The sequence below is a fragment of the Tamandua tetradactyla genome, chromosome 3, assembly GCF_023851605.1.
Source record: "Tamandua tetradactyla isolate mTamTet1 chromosome 3, mTamTet1.pri, whole genome shotgun sequence".
Classification (NCBI taxonomy): Eukaryota; Metazoa; Chordata; class Mammalia; order Pilosa; family Myrmecophagidae; genus Tamandua; species Tamandua tetradactyla.
This window is the reverse complement of record NC_135329.1, coordinates 187994432-188017513: the sequence shown is the minus strand read 5'-3', so window position 1 is coordinate 188017513 and position 23082 is coordinate 187994432. Positions and strand designations below refer to the sequence as shown.

The 23082-nt window shown below is 35.9% G+C and overlaps 1 non-coding gene across 1 annotated transcript; it reads left to right on the top strand.

Annotated features, from left to right (window-relative positions):
* The first annotated feature begins 1496 nt into the window (after positions 1–1496).
* On the top strand, positions 1497–1567 carry TRNAS-UGA (transfer RNA serine (anticodon UGA)). Its single transcript has one exon. It is a non-coding gene; the product is annotated as a tRNA-Ser (tRNA).
* The last annotated feature ends 21515 nt before the right edge of the window (positions 1568–23082 follow it).

Here is a 23082-nt window from a genome sequence, read left to right as displayed (position 1 = left end):
AGCTCTGAAGACTACTCGTAGCATCTTAGGCTAATCAGCGGCATCTATTAGGTAAACTTAATGATATCCTGCAAGACAGGATTCCAGCATTGAGATCTGGGAATGCAGACCCTTTGCTTGTATTGCTGCTGTGTGCTAAGTTTGGATATATGAAGAGCCTGGGAAACAACACACCATTTAAGCTATTGGTAGATGTTGAATAGAGATGCCTGATCTGTTATGAACTATTGAGCACCTGCAGAATTCAGAGATCACCATGGCTATTGGTTAACTCATATACTGGGGAGAGGGGCCAAAGGAAGAATGGAGAGGCAAGGTTCTTATCCGGAGGAGTGTGCTCATCTTGTTGAGACGATGCAGACAGGATAAAGAGAAGAAATCCCAGTACCCCAAAATACAAGTCTAAGAAGAGCAAAACTGAGAACTACTGGGAAGCCAGAGCAGCAGAGGGACATCAAGACACACAGCACACATGCACCACTGAACCAAACTGCCCCTCAACAAGATGTGCTTTCAAGTCCTCCGCCAGCCCTCTGTCTTCTTGCGTTGCCGTCTTCCAGTCACACAAAAGATCTGTGAAGAAGCATGCTAAGCTGATCCTCATCATCATGGCAGTAATAATCACTTGCTGGACTCTTGCTAGGTGTCAGGTTCTAGGCAAGGTATTTCACGTGAATCGTCTCATGACATGAATTATCAGGCCAGTCATAGGAGTGGAGTATACTACTCCTGCTGTTTCATTAAAGGGAAAATTGAAACATCACAAATATGTCTGATGAAATATCAAAGATATACCACTAGTAAAGGGGAGGGGGGCTGTAGTGCTCGAGATTTATTGTTACCCTAGCAGAAAGCATGTTTTCCAGCAAGACCACATACAAAAAGAGGTAATACTTACCCAAAGAATAGCTCTCTAAAAGTGGGATTTTAGGCACTTTAACCCCTGAGCTAGGATAAAGGTAGATTTATTTTTTCTTTCACTGTAAAGAATAATGACTTCCTTCTGGTTACTTCAAATCAAAAAGCCTCTGAAAACCTCCAGTTTGCACTTATTATTAAGAAACCTCATTGACATTATGCTTGAGACACCGGTGAAGAATCTTCCTAAAAATATTTTGTAAAATATGTTCTAAAACTAGAAATGCAAAAGCATTTGCTTCACTGGGATTCAGAGAGAGTCTAGAATAAAAAAAAAAATCAATGAAATTTTATTTGCTTAGGATTCTTCTGATTCCATTGTACTTTGCATGTAATGTACATAGCTTGTGTACCAGGAAGCACTGCCCAAGACAGAGATGGCTCTTTGAAATGTAAACTCTTCATGGCAGAAAGCATTCTGATCACAGAATAAAGACTAAATAGTAAAACACTATTTGAGACAGTCCAAAAGGGCAACATATGGCATGCTTGCGCCATCTCGTGGAATGATACATACTAACACTTCTTTTCAGAACCTGAAACTATTTTTCATGTATTTAAAGTGTGTTTAAGAGGCTGCACAGGTGGTTCAGTGGTAGAATGCTCCCCTTGAAAGTGGGAGACCCGGGTTCGATTCCCGGACCATGCACCCAAACAACAACAACAAAAATGTGCTTAAAAGAACTATATTAAAGCAATTAATAGTTCAAATTAACAGATGCCAATTAATCTATATTTCCTTAGTAATTACATTGTAATTAAGGCACATCCATGATTCCCAATAGCTAATATTATATGCCTATATACCTTATTCTGTTTTGTTCATTTAAATATTGCCTGTTGGGGTGGGCCGCGGTGGCTCAGCGGGCAAAGTGCTTGCCTGCTATGCCGGAGGACCTCGGTTCGATTCCCGGCCCCAGCCCATGTAACAAAAAACGGAAAAACAAAATACAATAAAACAAGAAAATGTTTAAAGATGTTTCCCTTTCTTCCTTCCTTCCTTCCTTCCTTCTATCCTTCCTTCCTTCTCTCTGTCTTTCCTTTAAAAAAAAAAAAAAAAAAAAAAAAAAAATATTGCCTGTTATTTTAAAAATAATCATAATAAAATTCTCTCCTGTCCTTCCCATAAACTGCACATTGGAAGGAGGTATTAATTCTGGCATTGTTTAGGATAATGCAAACATAAATTATTTCATGCATGTTCTTATATTTTGTGTTCAGTGAACAGTGCATAATTAATATCCAGGTACCAGTTTTTTCATTTAAATATATTCATTATGAAATATTTAAAGTTAATTAAAGGATTGTTGGGGTGCTATGTACCATTCATAATAGTGGGCATGTAAAAAGAAGGCAAAAGGTCAATTGGTTGATGGAATTTTCAAAGTTGAATACCAGCCAAATTATGGTTTTCTGCTAATTTTGCTTCATTTTGGACAGACTAAAAATTAATAGAATATCAGTAAGCAATTACGAATGCAGGCAATTTTGCCAAATCATGTTTTTCTGAATTTTAAACATTTTCAATGAGCTCTAAGGGGATAAAATTAGATCACATTTCATCACAGGTTACCTGAAGAAGGGAATTCTTTTATTATTTCTTTTGTATGTGTAGTCTATAATATTACTGCAAACAATGAATGCTCCTGAGGCTGAAAGCTATTACAGTCCAATCAGATATCTTTTTAAATAGGCATTTAGACATGGAAAATGAAAATAAGGTAATAAAATATCATTTGTTCATAATTAATGTTCCCTTATTTAAATGATAATAAAGAGTAACGCTTCTATAATCAGATCATGGGAGAAAACTCTTTAATAAAGATTATGCTATGATATGTGACTTTTTAAATAAACAAGTCACAATCTGTTCCAGATTTTACTTTTACTTTTTTTATTTTTTGTCATTGTTTCTTACTCATCTGCCTATACACTGAGTAAAGGGAGTGTCAGTCACATGGTTTTCACTATCACCCGGTCATACCATAAAAGCTCTATAGTTATACAATCGTCTTCAAGAATCCAGGCTACTGGATTACAGTTGAACAACTTCAGGCAGTTCCTTCTAGCTATCCTAATACACTAGAAACTAACAATGGAATATGTATATAATGCAAAAGAATAACCTCCAGAATCACCTCTGAATTCTATTTGAAATCGCTTAGCTGCTGAAATTTTATTTTGTTTCATTTCTCTTCCCCTTTTTTGGTCAAGAAGGCTTCCTCAACCTCATAATGCAAAGAGCCAGGCTCATCCATGGGAGTCATTCCCACATTGCGAAGGAGATTTACACGCCTGGGAATCATGTCCCATGTAGGGGTGAGGGCAGTGAGTTCACACACAGAGTTGGCTTAGAGAGAGAGGCCACATCTGAGCAATAAAAGAGGTTCTCTGGAGGTGACTCTTAGGCATAATTTTAAGTAGGTTTAGCGTCTCCTTTGCAGGAATAAGTTTCATAAGGGCAAGGCCCAAGATTGAGGGCTTGGCTTATTAAATTGGGAGTCCCTAATGCTTGAGAGAATATCAGGAATTCCCCAGGTGGGAAGTTTACTAGTTCCATATTTTCCCCAATCTCTCAAGGGAACTTTGCAAATACTTTTTAAATTTTCTTCCCAAAGCACTCTGGTATGTACTGGAGTATTACATTAACCTGCAAAGAAAAACAATTTTGCATTCCTATTCAGAACTCCATGTAGTTATATTATTTGAATAACCATCCAGGTTAAGTTAGATAGTGTGCTACAGAAAATATAAAATTTATGCCAAATAAACATCTCATACAGAGTTGAAGTTTTAAAACACAATATTATCCTTTACCCTGTATTCTGACTTTCCTTAGTTCTAAGTATATCAGCTTTATTCATATCTCTAATTGCATTATGTTCTCTTTCAGCTCTTTTAACAGTGACTGTGGGGTAAGGCTGGCTTTCAGAGCTGCAGAACTCTAACTTTGAGTCTCAGCTGTCATAAGGTACCCAAAGTTCCAGGGAATGACCAGGTTATACACAAAGAGCTCTGTATCGTAGGATTTAGAAATAACAGTGAAAGCTCAGGAAGAGACGTAACTGCTAAAGGAGCTTACAATCTAGGAACATTTACAGTAAGCTTTGTTGAGCATTCTGTACTCCTTACTCTTCAATTGCCCAATTTCTGCTCATGTTCTAGTCCCTGATAATTTATTCTCTCAAATTCAATTCTCAGAGTTTGTACCCTCTAGTTCGTCCATATTAGTTAGGTCTTACGATGTTTGTCTTTTCATTTCTGGCTTATTTAACTCAGCATACTGTCTTCAAGATTCATTCACCTAGTTGCATGCCTCACAACTTCATTCCTTTTTACAGCCACTCATTCCATTGTATGTATACGCTACAGTTCCCCCTTCAGTTCCTCAGTCAATGTACCTTTAGGCCACCTCCATCATTGCAAATTGGGAATACTATTACCATAAACACCAGTGTTCAAATGTCCATTTGTGTTCCTGCTATCAGCTTATCCAAGTATATACCTAATAATGGGGTTGCAGAACCCTATGGCAACCCTATACTTAGCCTCCTGTGGAACTACAACACTGCCCTCCAGAGAGGGGGCACCATTCTACTTACTTACAACAGTGAATGGGTACATCTCTCTCTCTCTCTGTTTAGTTTTTAAACAGTTTTATTCACACACTTTACAATCCATCCTAAGTAAACAATCAGTGGCTCCCAGTGTAATCACAAAGCTATGCCTTCACCACCACCAGCTACTTGAGGACATTTCCATTTCTTCCACAGGAAATGGAGGAAGAAACAAATTAAAAAATAAAAAGAAGCAGCAACAACACCAAGAATCCCATACCCCTCCCTTACTGACATTTAGCTTTGGTGTATTGACTTTGTAAGAAGTAATGGAAACATATTACAATGTTACTGTTAACTAGAGACCGCAATTTGTGTTGACTGTATTTTTTCTATACACCATCCCATTTTCAACATTGACATTCATGTCTTCCTCATGTAAAAACTTTCTTATATTTGTACATTTAATCACCATAATTTTTTTTACTATCTGCCTGTAGTGCTCCCTTTAATATTTTTTATGGATTAGGTCAATCATTCACAAAATTTTTCAGTATCTGTTTGTCTGAAGATATTTTAAGCTTCTCTCATTTTTGAAGGACAGTTTTGCTGGATATAGAATTCTTGATTGGCAGTTTTTCTCTCAGAGTATCTGAAGTATATCATACTACAGCTGTCTCACCTCTATGATTTCTGCTGAGAAATCCACATGTAGTCTTATCAAGCTTCCCTTGTTTGCAATGCATTTCTTTTCTCTTGCTGTTTTCAAGATTCTCTCATTGTCTTCAACATTCAACAATCTGATTAGTAAGTGTCTTGAGGTAGGTCTATTTGGATCTATTCTGTTTGGGATATGCTGCACTTCCTGGATCTGTAATTTTATGTCTTTCATAAGAGTTGGAATATTTTCAGTGATTATTTCCTCCATTATTCTTTCTACCTATTTTCCATGCTCTTCTTCTTCTGGGACACGCACAACATGTATATTCACATACTTCATGTTGCCATTCGATTCCATGAGGACTCTGTTCATATTTTTCCATTCTTTTCCCTGTCTGTTATTTTGTGTATAACATTTCAGATGTCGTGTCCTCTAGTTACTAATCCTTTCTTCTGTCTGTTCAGACATGCTGTTGTAAGTCTCCACTGTGTTTTTCATCTCTTCTATTGTGCCTTTCATTCCCATAAGTTCTGCCATTTGTTTTCTCAAGCTTTCAAATTCTTCTTTATGGTTTCCCAATGTCTTCTTTATAGCCTTCATCTCTTTTGTCATATTTTCCCTCAACTCATGATTTGACTTAGAAGATTTGTTTGAACATCTTTAATTAGTTGTTTCATTTTCTGTATCTCATTTGAAGTGTTAGTTTGTTCCTTTGACTGGGCCATATGTTTGTTCTTCCTGGTATGATTCGTGGTTTTTTTGCTGCTGTCTAGGCATCTGATTTCCTTCATTAGTTTATTTTGGAGGTTGTTTACACTCTTTTAACTAGGGGTTTCTTGTTGGTTGGCTTTGTTCTCTATCTGTTCTCTAACATTCAGTTCAACTTATTCTAGACATCTAGCACATCTTTTGATCAACTGATCAGAATTTTTCAGCTCTTGTTTTTCTGGTTCTTACTGTGTCTATATGGGGCCTTTTTCTTTTGTGGAGGATCTCCCAAGACATGATTGACCCCAATCAGATTTTCCCAGACAAGACAGGACCAGGTCTGAGAAGAGGATGTAATCAGTATCAAGTTTCCCTGAGGATGAGACCTAGTAGATTTCCAGTCTTTCTTGAGAAGCCTCTTGAATCTATGCTTTTCCTATTCTACCCAGCAGGTGGTTTTTGTCAGCCTGAACCTCCCCTCCAGCATAAAGTGGTATGGTGCCTCTAATTCTCAGCAGATCCTGTCCCTTCCAGGGATGTGGTTGAGACTGAGGCTGAAGTTGAAGGTAGGCTTCAGCTGTTCCTATTTCTCAGCCCCTGGGGTCTTTGAATTCTCTGAGCTGCCACTTGTGCTGGGCCCTGCCTCCCCTCCTTTTCTTGGGGAAGAAATGCCCTTTAGGGAATTATCTCATTCACTTCACTAGTTACATTGTCTTTTAGAAATACCTTAACTTCACTTTTGTGTGGGTCATTGCTGACAATTGAAAAATGAAAATGCCTGAGGCCCTTTTTTTAAAAGTACTAAAAATTTTTTAAAAACTCCTTTTCAGAGCCAGTCCCCGGCCCACTTCCCCAGGTTCACCAATCAAGAGCCAGAGTGGGTACCTGGCTCTATGTGCCCCTTTTCTTGGGGAACACCCCTTTTCCAGTATTTTGAGCTCACTGGAATCCAAAAGCCTCTGGTCTTTTTTGTTTTGTTTGTTTGTTTTATCTGTCACACCTCCTTTCTGCTGGGAGATATCTCTGTGTTCCTTTCATGATTACTCTGGATTTGTCTGTGCTCAGAACTTGTAGTCATCAGTCCAAATTTGTTAATTAAATCTCGAATTGGAACTTGCTTGAGCTCTGCTTGCCTAGCTCTTAGTTGAGATTATTTCTTTTTTCCCTGGAGAAGTTTCTACAGAATAGCCTGCCTTGATAGTGGGGAGGAGCACCAGTCTCCACTGTTTGGGAAACTTTACTTGCAGTTCTGCACCATGATCTCAGCCCTTCTACCCATTCCAAACTGGTAATCAATGTGTGTTTGGTCACAGAAGTTCCACAGACATTTGTTCCAAACAATTCCTGACTATTTACTAGCTGCCCTAGGGGACTAACTAAATTACATTTTTAAAAACTGGATTATCAGAGTCATGATCAAGTTTGAATTTCAGGTAAGCCTTAATCCTTAGCCTTTCCTCTCACTTTTCTCCTTGCGCAGGCAGTTAGCTATCAGGAAAAAACAGCTACTATTTTAATATGAAAATAAGTGTGCTATAAAATAATGCAATAAAGCATTCAAAGGTAAATGGCAGGAATCTGAGCAGTATATACTGTTCAGAATTTTTAGTACTTCAAATAATCAGAAGTAGCATAGGATTAAAGGAAAAGCACAGTTTTGGAATCAGCAGGCCTGGGTATGAGTCTTGGCTCCAATACATTCTAGCTCAGTGAAAGTTGGCAAAATAGTCAACCACTTAGAACCTTGATTTTCTCAAAATACAGATGGTACAGGATTGCTGATAAGGAAGAATTAAATAGCATCGGTAAAGCAATGGGCCCATATAAAAGTAAGGAGAAGAGGAAGCAAGGGATGTATATTGAGGATTTAATCTTTTCCTTTAGCGGACAGTGACAGAATGTATGACTTCAAGCTTAAACTCAATGAAATCCTTATGTTAAAACAGAAATGAAAGTTAACATGTACTCAGGCTTGATGGAGTTACAGAGTAGATTTAGTAGAAATTCAATAAATTCAAAAAATCATTTGTCTCATTTCTGTCCCTTTAATTTAACATCCAATCATAACAATTCTTATTGGAAACTCTAGTAAAACTAGAAACTTAGGAGTCTTCCTCATTTCCATTCTCTTCATCATATCCCAATAGAATCTACCGGCAAATATAGTCGATTACCTTCAAATTGTATCTTAAATTCTTTTAGTTCTTTCATCTCAACTGTTGTGGTCAGGTCAACATCATGTTTAACCTGGAATATATAAATAGGCTCTCCTAAATGAACTTCCATGCTTTAATTCTTGCATCCTCTAATCCTTTTTTTCACAGAGCAGTCTGGGTTTGTGTCCTTCCACTCCCACCTCCTCCGAATTAAAACTCTCCTCTGCCTTCCCTTCACATGTACAAATAAATCCGCATTCCTTAATTGTAGCCTACAAAGCACTTAGGTGAGCTATGACTTGTTTACTTCTAGGACTGTATCCCAGGCTGCCAGCCTTCCCATCATTTTGTACACTGGTTTTTTTCCCTGTCTTTCCTCCTGCTGATCCATTCAAGACTCAGGTCCTTTGCCAGACATATGCTTCCACTCCTTTTAACACAGTGCTTTTTTCATGCTTAATATCACTTCCTCACTTCCTAATAAGCCCTCCAACCCCCCTCAATATAATAGAGTCTTTTTTTTTCTTACTTTCACTTTCTCTATCTTAGAAAAATTTCCAAGTATGTACCAGGAACTATTCTAAACACTGGATAAAATCAATTACTTTTGCAGACAAATATTTCTAACCTCAAGTGGCTTACATTCTAGTGCAAAAAAATAATAATTAAATGTTATAAATTGTTAGAAGGTGGAAAATACTTTGGAGAAAAAAAGCAAGCAATGGGGAGAAGTTGGAGGGAAGAAATTGCAATTTTACATTAAGACAACAAGGTTTTCTCTTAAATGACATTTTATAAGGACTTTTTATGAAGGAAGGAATGGAGAACTTAAAGGAAGCAATCCAGATATCAGGGGTGAGGGTTGGGGATCCTTCCTGACAGAGGGAACAGCAAGTGCAAAGGCCCTGAGGTAGAAGTATATCTGGCAAGTTTGAGGAACAGCTATGGGAGCAGTGGGCTTGCTTTTGTCATGACACATCACAATATGAAATTAATCCTGTTTTTCCCTCCTGTCTCACTGATTTCCTCAAGGGAGGGGTAATTTCTGTTTTATTCTCTGCTGTAGCAATCAACACAATGTTCAAGACATAGTAGATGGTCAATAAAATTGTTTGCTGAATAAGTTCTATTTCAGCCTAGTGATGTTGAGAGCAAATGACTGAATTAGGACATGAGCTATAGTGCGGCTGCCTTTGTATGTGTTCCTATAAAAAGATGTAAAAGAGGAGAATCTGGTTGGCTGCTTGAGCAGAGGCTGACCAGAAGTTTACCATATATGGGTAGGTTTTTCTAGAAACAATCTATAGGTAAAGAGCTTGGTCAGTGTCCATCAAATAATATTAAAGGAAATTGTGTGAACTTAAGGGATATTCCTTCAAGTTACAGAAGGTATAGTGATGAATTATCCTTCCCTACCTCAGAGTTATCTCTGTCTGTAGATGGAAATGGACATCCTAAATTAGCACACTTACCCTCAGACCTGAACTAGAGATCAACAGGAACTGCCTTTTTTCTTTTTTTTTCTTTTTTTTTTTTGTGAGGGGGCAGTGCATGGTCTGGGGATTGAACCCGTGTCTCCAGCATGGAAGGCAAGCATTCTACCACTGAACCATCTGTGCACCCTCTGCTTTGTTTTTGATTCTCACTTTTCTAGATCTCACCTCTGAATATGTCTATGCCATGCTAATTACAAAATAATTGAGTAGGCAATGCAGTCCTTTACCTCAATTACATTCTTTGTTTCTACGGCTATATCATGATTCAATTTGCAAAGAGGTTAGGCTTTTTATTGGTTTGCTTTCTATCTTAACATGAAAATCTCAAAAAGCCTTATTGTAGGTAATGTTTTCTGGTCATTTAAAAATGGGTTTTCTACTACTGGGCTAGTTTTCTGAAAGAAAAATTTAGCTGAGGATACTCTTGAGGAATGACCCAGAGCTTATTTAATGGGGTCTCAAATCCAAGTAGTGGATTAACAATATCTGTTTAGTTTAATTTTATATTCTTGACAGCCAGCATTTGGTGAGGAGTTGCCATGATTGAAATGATAACCACAAGGAGCCATCTTTCTTCACCATGTAGGTTTTGAGTAGATATGGAGACTCTCCTAATTTTGCATTCAGGATTAAAACACACATATTAACACTTATCTTCTCAAACTTTCTGATGACCTTCCTCACTAACCCGTAAGTGTTCTTCCAGTGTGCCTTGGTTCATCTTCCTTTTCACAGTTTTTCTAACATCCATTCCCAGCATCCTTCTCCCTGTCAATGGAGATTCAGTTGGGTTGAGTTCACGCATTCTCACAATTTTAATCTATACCTCCAGTCCCCCTAAAAATTCATATATACCAGCCCTCCTTGCTCTCTGAAATTCCAGGCCTATATTTTTAATTAATTGCATGTTAAACATGTCCATCAGTTTCTTAGCTTCAGGTACTTCAGTCCCAACCTGCCCCACCAAACTTGTCTTTCCCTTGTGGTATCTTACAATCTTCATTTTCTTTGAAAGATACAATTATCAAACCTAGAAAATAAACAAATATCACTGGATTCCCTCCCACACATTCAGCAGTCATTCATTTATTCAATAAATAATGAGCACGTGTTGAGTATCAGGGACTCGGGTAGGCTCTAGGGATAAAGCCACCTGCCTTCTTGTCCATATGGAGTTCACAACTATTCTTGTCACTGAGCTCTTTATACGCTGTATAAAAATATCAAGGCATCTCCTCTTTTTAATAGTCATCCCTACAGTTTGGGCCTCAGGCTTTCCTGCTGAGATAGTAAACAACCACAAAGCTGTTCCCATGCCTCCATTATTATTCCCCTCCCAACAATGACTTGTGGTAACAACAGTTGTTCTTCTAAAACATAGGCAAGTTTGCAGCATTAGGTGATCCACACTTACACATCTTTGGTGGGTCTCCTGGGCCAACACGGTAAGTGTGATCTACCTTCCCATTTGTATCTCCTTTTCCTCAAGCTCCAGACATGCAAAACTTCTCGTCATATCCTGAATGTGTGGCTTTCACACTCATTCTGTTAGGAAATATGCACTTTGCATTGTTCGGTGAGCTCCTTCTAAGTATTTAGTACCCAATTTTTCTACCACTTTTTCTTTGAAAGCTTTACTGTCCTGCCCTACTTTCCCCAGCCAGGGCTTCCTTGATACTTCAGTTATTGCTATTCAGATTTATTTATTTCCTTTCTTGTGTTACCCACACACTCTAATGTCTTGTTTATGATTTCCAATTTTAGTTCCTTTCAGCTGAAGCAAGAGGTAAGAACACCTGTGAAATATTACCAATGCAGAATCCTTAAAAATAACATATATACCAAAAAGCAATAAATTTCAAAGCAAAGCACAACAATTAATTGTAGGACAGATTTCAGAGTTTGGTATGGATTACAATTCCACAATTTTAGATTTTTATTTCTAGCTGCTCTAAGATACTGGAGACTAAAGAAATATCAATATAATGATTCAGCAATCATATTCATTTGTTAAAACCTACCTTCTCTATATAACCTCACTATCACCTTTGATCTTTCTATCCCACTCTTTAAGGGTACTTGGGCTCTGGCCATTCTAACTTTTTCATGTTGGAAGGGACTGCCAATAATATGGGGTAGGGAGGTGGAACTAGCTGATGTTCTGGAAAGGCTGGGCCCTCCCCCTGCCTTACAGATTTTTATGTTGTCTTTTTTCAAGTCTTTTTCCATCATCTTCCAGCAAGGCATTTTTATTGACTTTCCAAAGCAATTAATTTAGTTGGTTTTTTTCCTCCGATTTACAGTGTACAGTGGTCTTTAGACTGTACATCACCAGAATAAATTTTAGAACATTTTGTCACCCCACAAAAGAAGCCCTATATCCATTAGCAGTCATTTCTCATTTTCCCCCCAAAATTCCCAGCCCTAGGTAACCACCAGTATACTTTCAGGGTCTGTGTATTTGCCTGTTCTGTAAATTTCATATATATGGAATCATATACTATGTCACCTTTTGCATTTGGCTGTTTTGCTTAACATAGTGTTCTCCAGGTTCGTCACACTGTGGCATATATGTGGACTGCATTCTTTTTTATTGCCAAATAATATTCCATGATGTTGATATACCATATTTTATTTTTCCATTCATTAGTCAATGGATTTTTGTATTATTTATATATTTTTGGCTATTAAGAATAACACTGATGCAAACATTCATGCACAAGTTTCTGTGATGTGATTAATTTAGTTTTAACAGCAATAACTGTCTTTTTGCATTCTTATTTGTTCAGTGGTTAAGAGGATGGATTCTGGAGCTAGATTTTTTATTCAAATTTGTAACTTATTAGCTTTGTGAGAAGACATTTATTACTTTCTTTGGACCTCACTTTTCTCATCTGAAAATGGGATAACAACTGAATCTAGCTCAGAGGGTTGTTAAATGAGTTAATTTATTTAAGTTCTCATACACAGTCAGTAAGGACGGCATCCACCGCAGCCGGGTTGCTCACAAAGACAGGGGTAAAAATTAGAACTCGGACAGTATTGCAGAGGGTCCTTGCATTGCAAATTTGTATATTCTATTCTAGTATTTAATTTATACCTGCACTGCGAAAAAGAAAGAAACAAGCATTCAGGAAGGAGTTGTGTATAGATGTACCTAAGTTTCTTTGTGGTAAATTAGACCACTAGTTCCAACTGTATCTATTTCATAATATTGGTTTCAGGTTCAAGAAGATGTACTGTGAAATCTGTTTGTGACCTATAAATTGTTATTTGAAATTTGTTTGATTGTTTGGGAACTTGTTTGATGTATTAGTCAGATTTTGGTTGGGGAATAGAAGTGATCCTAGGTATTTCCAGTAGAAAGGACATAAGGGATCTTAAAGGGCAGAAATTCAGGGGATTTGCACCAATAATCTCAACTGCCTGCAGCAACCAAAGTGGATACTCCTCAAAAGTTTATCCAGCATTGTGAGTAGAATCCCATATAAGCTGTCTGCTTAGCTCACATATCTGCTGCAAATGCCACCAAAGAATAATGGCTTTTCCTTCTTAACCACCTTCCAAACCTCACACAAGTTTCTCTAACTGATGAAATCTAGCTGGATCCTTGCTCACAAAAGAATATTTAAATATAGTTTGCAATCTTTACATCTGCATGCTCAGCAGAGTTGCTCAGAAGGGCAGGGATGGAACTGTGTCAACAAATGACTTCCAGAAGCTATTAGTATTTTGAAATTGAAAATATCCCCACTGGCATTTTGGGCTTGCTTATTATATAAAATTTCTGTTTTCCTTGGCATATGTGGATAATGCAGAGTGCTGAAAGGATGAGTTGGGAATGGAGGCATGGATTCCGAGAACTGCATATGCACTTGAAAATTCCATTTGAGTGGCCTCCTTCCAAGAAAATGGTTAAAGAGGTCAATAATTTTGGTCTAAGGGAAGTGAAACCTAATCCAGTTTAATGACCATATAGAATTAAAAGAGAGGTCAAATATTTTTGAGGCATCTTGACATGAAGCATTTTGAATCTGTCAGAGATAAAGTAGAAGGCTCATCTTTCAAAATATAAGATGACCAGGTTATAGATAACAATGCTTACATATTTTGAAATTTGTTTATACTTAATCTTTTCCAAGAAAGTTTTGAAATAAAGTGGTTGGGAATATATTAAATATGATACAAATTATATAAGGATGTATCTATTTATTTGTCTATACCTGTTAGTCTCCTCCAACTTCTGTTTACCTTCCTAGAACCAGTAGAAAACCCAAATGACCATCACTCAGGCTGAGGAAGAGATGCCAAACTTTTCAGTATAACTATAAAGTAGGAACTATTCTCCACCTGGCAATGTCAGAGATTTGGATGCCCTGTGGACTTTTAGATTTAATAAAACCAAAGTCCATTTTCTTGAAGGAACTGAATAACTAATACAGCATAAAGCTGAGAGAAAGATCAGTAGGCCTGGGCTAGAGTAGGCAGAGCAGAATTACAGATAGGAAGGAATGCAGTATATTGTCCAAACCAGTATACTTTTGGGAATGAAAGAGGGCCCTAAACATAATTAACATTATGCAGTTTCTTGAAATGTTTGCTTCTTGACAATTTTTTTTGTTTAATATGGTATCTAAATACAGTTACATTAAAAAATATTTTTGAAAATGTAAGTTTTTCTAAAATATAGCATATATACACTTGTGTGATTATGATAAGCCCCAAATTCTTACATATATATTGATTATCCTAACACTAAAAATAGCACCACCAGAATTATTTTCAGTGCATATTGATGTGCTTTAATCAGTTCCTTAATCATATCGTCTTTAATAAAATGGAACAGTGTGTACTATTTTTCATATGATTTTATCTTTCATTTTTTTATAAAATTACAGGAATTCTTCAAGGTTTCATTTTAGGTTAATATATTTGAAAATGTTAATACTATACATGTACTTTTTTCTGTAGCACATTATTCAATTGAGAAAATTCTCTTTAGATTAGGAGGTACCTGGCTAGTTCAGAGAAAATGCTACTAAATGGAAGATTTTATCAGTTCCAATTTTTGGACTGCAATGTGAAAATAATTAAACCCAAATATTTTCTCAGATACTTTCATTTTCCTTTAATTCAGAGGACCTTCTTTGACAAATATTTTTACAAAGTAAAGCTAGTAACATAAAATTCCTTTTCTTTGTAATCCTTTTGGTTCTTTAATTTCTTATTTTTAAAAAGTATCCTCCAAGTTTAGATACTCTAAAATTACAAGACTTCTAGTTTAAATGTCATTTCAGTATGGAATATAACTATAAATTATTCCCCCAAATCAAGATGATCTGAAGTACAATTCTTCAATTTCAAAGTTATGCCTTTTATGTTGTATGAGTTCTCACCATTTAAGTTGTTCAAAGCCTCTCTTGCTTTTTTGGGGATTAATGTAGATACTTCTATTTACAAGCTTTGTTTTCAGTAATTGCAATTTACTAAATGCTTCTGATATAGTAAATTTGATTTACAAACCTGATATTTTAGAGACTTCTCATTCTTATAATCCTCGAATAAAGATTCCCAATAGTTTTGAACAAAATGAAAAAACATTTAGGAAACTTTTTTTTGAAGTGTAATTCCATTGCAGGGCATTGTATAAACCTATTAACTAATTCTTTTAAGGCGCAAACATATCTGAATGCCGTGCTCTTGGGCAGGGAAAAAATGTAAACTGTCACATTAAGGCATTTTTTAAATTCAATATCGGCTTCAATACAAAAATTTTGTAGTTCAGTTACTGCAACATGGATATATATATATATAACAATGTTAAACGTCTTGATAGCTACAGTTCATATTTTAATTGGTAGAACATCACAACTTGTTTGGACCGAATTATAAATTATGTGTAGATTACACCCAATTCCAAGCATATTTCGTATCCATAGGTTTCTTTTCAAAATTTTAGTTTACATATTTATTTATTTTCCTTAATTGAAATCAAATTCATATAACATAAAATTTGCCCTTTTAAAGTGACAATGCAGTGGTCTCTAATATATTCACAATCATTATCATCATCTAATTTTAGAATAATTTCATTACCTCAAAAAGAAACTCCATGCACTTAAGCAGTCACTCCTCCTCTTTCCTCCCTTTCCAATAGCCCCTGGTAACTACTAATCTACTTTCTGTGTCTATGGATTTGTCTCTTCTCAAAGAGACATTTCATATCATTGGAATCATATAATATGTGTCCTTTTATTGCAAGCTGTGCTACCTAGAATAATGTTTTTAAGATTCATCCATGTCTTCATAGCATGTATCAGTACCGCATTCTTCTTTATGCTCAGATAATATTTAATTATGTGGTTATGCCATATTTTGTTTGTGCAGTCATCAGATAATGGACATTTGGGTCATTTCCAACTGAATAATGCTTCCATGAACATTTGTGTGCAAGTATTTGTGTGGACAAATGTTTTTAATTCTCTTAGATATGAACCCAGGAGTAGAATTGTTGGATTGTATGGTCACTCAATGTTTCATAATTTTGAGTAAGTGCCAAACTACTTTCCAAAGCAGTGTACCATTTTACAGTCCCAAAAGTAATGTGTGAATGCATGAGGTGTCCCTTCTCCACATCCTTGCCAATACTTGTTATTGCCTTTTTTTAATTAGCATCCTAGTGGGTATGGATTGCTATTTCATTGCAGTTTCCTGATTAATGTCTTATTTGAATAAGAATATTGTTTTTCTACATGATGCTATGCTTATTAAAATTTTTATTATATTATTATTTAAAAACCAAACAATTATTCAAGTTTAAACCACTTAATTATATTTACAGTCGTATTAATAATAACATCAACTATTTTATCCTTGAGAACATGGACTGTCAAAAGCTTTATTTTGGTTCCACACATTTTGAGGAAAATAATCATTACTGAAATTAACTTTTTTCTATTTAAATGATCTGATGACACTAATAAAACACAGCATATTTAACTGTTGGGAAAGTCTTCTAATAATATATCCTACTATTAACAGATTATCCTCTCCATTTTATTCTTGCACAAGAATACTTAGTACATAAGTATGTAAAACTAACTTAGCAGAACAGCCATTTGATCTAAATGTAGAGTCATGCTTCAAAGAGTGATGCATTAATGCATCTGCTGGGCTAATTCCAGTTTCAGGCATAATTTTCTTTAAAAATGACTGACTATGTTCCAGTAGCCATGTTTCTTGAAGATGATTGTATAATGATATAGCTTTCACAGTGTGACTGTGTGATTGTGAAAACCTTGTGTCTGATGCTCCTTTTATCTACCTCGTCAACAGATGAGTAAAACATATGGATTAAAAGTAAATAATGGGGAAACAAATCTTAAAATAAATTTAGTTTCAAATGCTAGTGATCAATGAAAGGGAGGGATAAGGGGTATGGTACATATAATTTTTTTCTGTTTTCGCTTTATTTCTTTTTCTGAATAGATGCAAATGTTCCAATAAATGATCATGATGATGAATATGCAACTATGTAATGATATTGTGAATTACTGATTATATATGTAGAATGGAATGATCAAAATAGGAGAGTTTGCATTTATTTGGTGTTTTATATTTAAAAAAACAATTAAATAAATAAATACATAAATAAAAATGACTGGCTTTTCTAGAATATGATAATGCACATTTAAGAGATTTTGTCTTCCAGTTTTCAAGTGGTCAGTAATATGATGGCCCCCATGTTTGGTAAAGTTTATGAGCTTGTTCATCATAAATTTTCTTAAGAAATGGTAAATCAGTGCTTTTTTTTAAAATTTGCACTCAAATTTTTTAGTACATTTCTGCCAAAAGGCTTACTGGGAAAAAAAAATTTACACCAGGCAATAAAATACATAAATATGTAAATACAAAAAAGATCATTACGTATGATTAATAGCAAGAACTTTTATGCTCTTCACTACACACTCGATAGTAGGTCTGTTCAGTCTCTATTGTCTGCACATATTTTTTGCTTACACCTAACTTGCAGCGTCCCCAGTTTCGTATTGCCTGGTGTCCTGACAGTTTCACGTATCCTGCGGACTACAACTTTCTGGTATAGCAATGGCCAATGGGAATAGCGGTCATTGTCTTCCCATAACTACCGTTCCAGACGAGTTAGCTGTTCCTAACGATTCGTGTCCAAGTCCCCCAGATCCAGTCCTTGGAAAGAAGGCATCATGTTGAGTCTGAAATGGTATGGAAACAGAGAGACCATTATTGATTGTCTTTCAGTTTTAATCATGTGTTGAAATAAGGACCCTTACACTGCACATGATGTGAGTGGCCATAAGAGTAGCTGGGAGTACAAAGTGTAAATCTTCGAAACACATTCCAGCTGTGGCTGGATCCATCTGGATTCAAATCCTGGCTCCACTAATTATTTGTGTAAATTTGAGATTCTTAACTTCTCTTTGTCTGGGTTTTCTCATCTTTAAAATGCAAATTCTATGGGAATTGTTTTGAGGTCTAAGTAAGGTTATAAGTGAAAACATTTATAATAAATGCCTGACTTAGAGGTATAATTACTTTTAGATTCCATAATGAGACATTTTTCCTCTAATGCACTGGTTATATTAAAGACTAATTGTGCTGCAATGTTAGATATGTTCTTAAATTTCATCTGACATCCCTTTAGACTTTCAGAGTCGATACCATTTCACCAAAATGGCATATTTAATCATTTATATTTTCCTTAAATTTAATATATTTTATAAATAGCACATGTATTGTTTCATAACTTCCATTCTCTTATTCATGTTATCCTTACATTCTTATAGATTAACTTTATGTCCTCATTGTACGGGAAATTTACTACCACTTCTAAGCATGGCGAGGAAGTACTACAGAGAATGTAGCATATAAATCATAATAGTATCAAGATTAAGGTCATGGACCTTGAAGTCAATACAATCTGGGTTGAATCCCAGTCTTGCAATTTGTTAGCTATATGATCTTGGAAAAGGTATATGAATTATGTAACCTCAATGAGACTCTCTTCTCACTAACAAAATGGAAATTTTATATTTGTCTTATGTTTATTGTAAGGCTTACATAAGCCCATGTACTGAACACATTCAGTACAGTGCCTGGCAAATAGTAAGTGTCATAATATGTTCCAGGAACAGTGTTTAGAGTTTTATATTCATTACTTATTTAGTCTTCCCCAAAAACCTTATATATAATTTATATACTGTTACCAATATTATACCAACAAAAAATTGAGGTCCAGAGAGGTCAAACTACATATTCAAAGTTTTAGCCATGACTTTAAACCCAGATGTATTTAACTCCAGTATCTAAATTATTATTTTTTAGTTGAAGTATGAATTATATAGTAAAATACACAAACTTATGTGATAGCTTGAAGTTTTACATTCATATAGACTTTTATAGACCAGGAAGATCAAGAATTAAATTATTTCTATCACTCCAAAAAAACTCACTCATAGCCCCTTGAGTCAGTTCCCCATGTCAAAGGTAACCACTAATTTGACTGTCAACACCAGAGGTTAGTTCTGGTAGTTGGTGAATTTTATAAAAATTCAGTCACATAATATGCAGTCTTTTGTGTCTGGTTCGCGCTTTCTGTTTTTTTTTTTTTCTGTGAGATTAATCCCATATTGTTGCATACATCTGTAATTAATTCTTTTTGGTTGCTGTGTTTTGTTCCATGAATGATTACGGTACAATTAACCAATTTATCATTGATGGACATTTGGGTTATATTCATGCTTTGGCTTTTATAAATAAAGCTGCTATAGACATTGTTGTTCATCTCTTCTGGTGGCCATATTCATTCATTTTTATTGGGTAAAATCTTTATAGTTGAATTGCTAGATCGTGGGTTATATATTTGCATTACTTCATGTAGTACTTGATTTCATAAACACATCATCATCCTTGTCAAGATTATCACTGATAATTTTAGCAAATCATCTTGCTAATGAATTATTCCTCTTCTGTTTTCCAAGAGCAATCTACTAAACTGTAGGGGTGATATGTATGGTGAATTCACTAACTCCTCCTTTTCAGTCATAGCTAATTGGTTCAGAGGTAGATATCAGACTCAAGTTGAGATTACCATATTCCCTCTCAACAATCTGGAATTAGGACTAAGAGAGAGCCATTCACTCTCCATATGGATCTGGAACAATAATTAGAGGGGCAAGGTATAGGTAAAGAAGGATAACCCAGTTATACCAAGTGTAGCAGAGATAAAAGATGGAAAAATATGCTTCCCAGACCCATGACAGTTCTAGAGTTTCAGGTTCAAGTCTCTAATTCATTGTAGGTAGGACCTTGGGATGAGATTACATCAGTTAAAGTGTGGCCCAGCCCTATCAGGATGGATTTTAATCCTGTTACTGGAGTCCTTTATAAGCATAATGAAATCCAAACAGAGTGAGAAAGCTACAAGAAGCAGGAAGCCAAACATCAATGGAACCCAGGAAAGAAAGGAAAGACAAGGAGACACCACCCTGTTCCTTTCCATGTGATGTGCTAAGGACCAAAGATCGACAGCAGCCAGCCCCTAAATACCACAGTCTTTGGAAAGAAAGCATCACCTTGAAATCATCATGATTTGGACTTTTTCCCAACCTCAAACCATAAGTGAATAAATTTTGATAGTTCCACCTCACCCATTTCATGGTATTTACTTGAGCAGCCTAGAAAACTATAGCAGTGCTCTTTACCTTCATTGGCTAATTGACCTGATTTGAAAGACAAACTTGAATGCACAGGAGTTTTGTCCAATACAGACTTGGATAAGCTAAAGGAAGTCTCTTACTCCTTCTACTCTTCTCTTCCTACCCTTGTCAGCTTCTAATTATATCCTATGGCCAAAGGGATGGATGTGAGGGGATGAGAGGTTCATAATTCTTTGTTAGCTTCTTTTGGTTAATATCTTCCAGCTCAGTTTCTTGTTTATTTCAGCCCTTTCCCATCATCAATGAAATTTTATAAGAATTTATTTCAGAGCTTGAACTACTAGAAGCCTATGAAGGATTTGTTCGCAGAGGAACTAAGTTCCATGATGACTGTGAAGTCACTTGTGACTCTAAACCCCAAGTTCCCGGGCTGCTCTGAAGAATCCTACCTTTACTGTACCCTCACCCAGTGCTTCTCTCCACCTAGAGATGATGTCAATCTCAACTCATTCTCATCTGTTTTCACTTCTTACTCTTACCACCAGTCCTCTGAAATGTGTTGATGATGATGGCTCCTTCCTATCCCCTGGGTTTCTGTGTCTCAAAATGTTCAGCTTGTATGTCATCACCTAAGGGCATCTGCCTGATGTGGGACTGGCACTCCAGGTGTGTAATAAACAGGTAGACCTAACATGTGGTAAGGAAAATGGGAAAAACATGGTCCTCCAAACGTGAGACACAATTTAAATACTCATAATAATAGCTATTGCTTATTCAAGGCTTACTATATGCTGGTACTTCTTGAAGCACTGGACATATCGATGAACTCTTTTAATCCTCACAGCAGCCCTTGAGAAAGATATTATTATCCTCAGGAGACTGAGGCACAGAGTGGTTGATTATTGTCCAAGTCACAGAGTTCATAAGTAGCAGAGTAAGAATTTGGATTCAAGCCATTAAAATCCAGAGTCCAGACTGTTAAAATTTCCAAATGAAATATTTGATAATTCAGAAAAAAAGAATTATCTTGAGAAAAATATAAAATTGGTTAGACAAACATAATTATTTCTAGAATTATTATTTTTCTATTTTTATTTTTATTTTTTTGCTTGAAAAGGTACCAGGACTCAAACCTGGGTCTCTGGCATGGCAGGCGAGAACTCTACCTGCTGAGCCACCATGGCCCACCCTAGATTATTTTAATAATTAGTTTATCATAGTTGTATATAGGGAAAATATTAAAATCTCTATGGTATTAGAGGTCTACGGTTTTTAACCTTACCTTGGATCATGCTGTGAGGCGGTGGGCAGTTTCAGCCTCTAAGTCTCATTTCTTGTTTTGTATAAAGGGCATTAAAGCACTCTTCCTATAGGGATGTTTTGAAGAACAAAAGGATTTATGGCATACTGCGGTACAGTGTCACATTGTAAGTACTCAATGAATGTAACAATATTAAATTAACAGCTGTTACTGAATAGTTATTAGGTGTTGGGCAATGTCTGCATATTTTTTCAGGTAATCATGTGGAAGTATAATAGGTATTTTTGGCAAGGCTTATTACAAGATTTTTGAGTTTCACAAGAGCGTATGAGTTGGTATTCTTCCTAAGAAGAATTATTTATTCCTAGATCACTGACACTTAACAAGACAGAAGATAGTATCATTCGCATGTCAGCCTCAAAGAGTGGAAAATGTGTTCTGGGGAGTACAATTGTGTTTTTTAATTTCACCAGAATGTTTATGTTTTGTTTTCTTGTTTCAGGAGGATACTGGTGTTTTAGAATGAATATCTAGTTTTTATTTTTTCAGTAATTTTGGTTTACAGCAAGATGAACTGTTAATAAAAATAAATGCTATTTTCTTAAGTACAACTGTTTTAGTTTGTAAGCTGCCAGAATGTGATATTACCAGAAAAGGAACAGCTTTTTAAAAAGGGAATTTATTAAGTTGCAAGTTTACAATTCTAAAGCCATGAAAATGTCCAAACTAAGGTATCCAGAGAAAGATATCTTGGCTCAAAAAGGCTGATGATGTTTGGGGTTTCTCTCTCAGCTGGAAAGGCACAAAGCAATAACTGCTAGCTTTCTCTCCAGGTTTCTTCAATGGCTTCCCCAGGGGCATTTCCTTTATGCATCTCCAACAGTCTCTGACTGTGTGGACTCTGTTGGTTCTAAGCCTTTTTAAAAAAAATGGTCCCTCTTAAAAGGTTCCAGTAAGCAACTCCACCTTGAGTGGGTGGAGACACATCTCCATGGAAATAATCTAGTAAAAAATTACCACCCACAATTGGATGGGTCACATCTCCATGGACACAATCAGAAAGATCCCACCCAGCAATACTGAATGAGGATAAAGAACTTGGCATTTCTGGGGTACACAACATATTCAAACAGGCACAAAAAATGGCACACTTTATTTCCACTTAGTGGGTATAAAATAATGTGACAAAAGGCAATTTTTAAAGTCTTACATAAAACTGAGGAATCTAAACCTTGATTCATTTTAGATTGTAAGATAAACTTTTGACTATTATGAAAATGTTCCTACTGTCTTCTCTCCCTCACTGTTGAGGACTTGATATTTGAATTCACCAGTTAGTTTTTATTTTAAACAGTTTATGAAAATGTACATTTTTATATGGCAACAAACTGTGAAATAATGTCCTTTTTTCTAGGAATTTGTTGGTAACATTGAGTCACGTGGTTTTGCCTTCCTGCTGACCTAATGAAATATCTAAATGGTGAATGTTAGTGTAAATTCCCTGATTTTTTAAATGGGCTATGTTACCAAGTGGTATGCGTGAATGTATGTGTATATACAGACATAGATATGTTCATTAAGGAAGCTAATTTGTTTTTCAATAGCTAAGAAAGGTGTAAAGGCAGAAAAGC